Raw genomic sequence first — 2,911 nt, 5'->3', positions numbered from 1 at the left:
CTGGATCTGATACCAATCTGTCACACCCTCAAAATCCACTAACGGCGTTTTACTGTCAGAGGGTGTGAACTAACAGGATCGGAATCATTAGTTATAATCAAACCATAAAACAAAGTTTCAAAACCTTGAAAACGTTTACGAGTAATTAAATGCGGAAGCGTAAAACCATAGAAAACAATGTTACGTCACGCAGGACGACTTAAAACCCAATGATCACAGTTTAAAATAAGTTTGCATAATTAAAAATGTTTCAAGCAATGCATGTTCCTAAACCGCGCGCCCGCCTCGGCTACCTGAGAATAACATACTAAAAGTGTCAACACAAGGTTGGTGAGTTCACAAGTTATATAAAAATAAATCGTTTAGCGTTTGCGTTCAGCGTTGTTACAGCGTTACAGCGTTACAGCGTTTTGCGTTACAGCGTTACAGCGTTTTGCGTTACCAGATAGTGTTATGTCAATTATATATCGATAGGTAGCTAGTCTATACAACAAGTATTACTAAGTGTTCGACACCGAAGCTGACTCGTTTATTAAGTACCTTGTCACCAGGTCCTCCAGACCATGGTACGTGTTAGCCAAAATTACACCCGTTCGACCTCCAGTCGAGTTTAGCGTTGGGTGGGGTTTGTCAAACCCAGTAGTACTACTCAACAGTGACTCGCTATTCAAAATATTAACCGGTTCGATGTGTAGGACTTCAAATGTTTCGTTTGCCACTTAGCCTTTACAAGTGATATATAATTTATAACAAAATCTTAAATGCGTTGTGGAGTATGTTATCTCCCCCAAGTGAAAAGCATTTGAAAACAGTTTAAAGAGGGGAAAGTGAAACTCACTGTTTGCGAAGAATTTTCCAAATTAAATCACCAAGATGCGCGTCACCGAAAAACTCTCTCTAGCGTTCTAAAAAAATAAAGAGATTTTTCTAAGTGTCGGAATATTATCAAGTCTCTAGACCCGGCACATAATACCTATGCACATAACATGTTTCGTGTTTCGTTTGTGAATCGTGTGTGACTTAAACAAGTGTTTTTGTGACACATTACATGTGTAAACAATCATATACGTGTCATGTATTCATAAAGTACATCACTATCAATTATTCCCCGTAAGGGCATTTTGGTCAACAAATAACAATTAACTAGCCATTATTCCCCATGAGGGCAATTTGGTCAAATCATGGCAATCAATTAGCAATTATTCCCCGCAAGGGTATTTTGGTCAAAACAAAACAATTATATAGCAAGTATCATGTTTCATGCATTTTTACACAACTCAGCAGCTAGTTTCACCAAGACAGAAATCCTACTAGAAAGATTGTACTATTTCACCGATCATTGCATCTCAATTAATTTACCAAAAATCATCACAGAAGCACATATGTCTTAGGTTTCCAGAACATATTTAATTATATTTTTATTCCACATAGTTTTCTCACAATCATCAAATCATTACAGCAAACTCATAACAGTCAAATTCATGCGCAACAGAATGTTATTTGCAATTCCCGTTAAACTAAAAATCCAATAAATGCAAGACCACTTGGGTTAAGTTCCTAACTCAATAAGTCAACTTCCAGAAGTGGAACCAACCCAATTGGTCTCGTAGTTCATGAGATATAACATTTACAACACAACCTAACAGCAGGTCTAACAACTCAGCTTTGCACAATGTTTTTGTAAAATCATAAAATTTAACCTTTACTTGTCCAAAAATTACAAATTTATACTCTATAGAAACTAGACTCAACCTAGTTTACATTAGTACCAATAACCTCAACCAATTTTCATCTTTACACTTCGTTACAGTCACTTAAACATCAATAACACATTCTGTCCAGAAACTGTTTGTATCCAAACTCAACATATTAACAATCTATGAACTATCATGCATTCATATAACCCTATAGACTCCATAAACACCATCCATGCACATCAATTACACATTACATACAAGATTAGGGTTTTTGTTTGAACTCAAATCAAAGACACAACAATCAACATGTTACAATATCAATTCATTATCCAATCAACAACAAATCATATTAACTATGCATACATGAAATCGGTCAAGCTAGGGTTTTCAATTAACCCATTAAACATCAAAATCAAGTAACAAGGATGTAAAGGATGATCAATTATACCTTCCTAGCACCTAGTTCTTCAATCAAAAGCTTGAATTGAGGGTTGTATGTGTGTGTATAGTGGACGGCAGCCAAGGGAGCAAGGAGGAAGAGGCCGATCGGAGCTTGTGGGGTTATGATAATAAGTTAGGGTTAAGTTATTAAGGCTATATTTATAAACATACAAGTTACACTCAAATCCCTCTACTTTCAATTGTTGTTTTTCTAACTTAACTAACTAGTTTACATCTTGAGTTAATGTTCATAACCATGTTATCACGTAACACATAAGTCTAACACATAATTATCACATAATACTGTTTTGACGTTTTTCGTTTATTCATCAATCGTTTGCGTCAACTCGTTTGCGTTTCGGTGCAAATCCCGAAAGACTATACATGTAGTAAGTGTTAAGCGTTATTTAAACCCTAGTTTAAATGTAATGAAGTGTGCGTTATAGATTTAGTGATCTTAAGTTTGAATTGACGGAGTTGAGTTAACGGAGTTAACCTGAAATTGACGATTGTCACAGGAAGATTTTAAAGCCTTGTTGATGGCTAAATTATGTCCCATGCATGAGATTGATCAGATTCAAACAAAATTTTTGAATCTCAAGGTCGTTGGGACAAACCTCCGCGAATACAATACTAAGTTCCATGAGAATTGTCGCCTTGTTCCCCAGCTGGTTCACCCTGAATCCAGCAAGGTCACATGATATATTTGGGGACTTCCGCGGGAAATCCGCGACATGGTAAGGTCTCACCTACCACAAACCGCCGACTCTACA

Source organism: Bidens hawaiensis, unplaced genomic scaffold, assembly GCF_021521415.1.
Source record: "Bidens hawaiensis isolate Kalapana, Puna unplaced genomic scaffold, B.hawaiensis_p1.1 tig00013743_1, whole genome shotgun sequence".
Taxonomy (NCBI): Eukaryota; Viridiplantae; Streptophyta; class Magnoliopsida; order Asterales; family Asteraceae; genus Bidens; species Bidens hawaiensis.
This window is presented reverse-complemented; position numbering follows the sequence as displayed.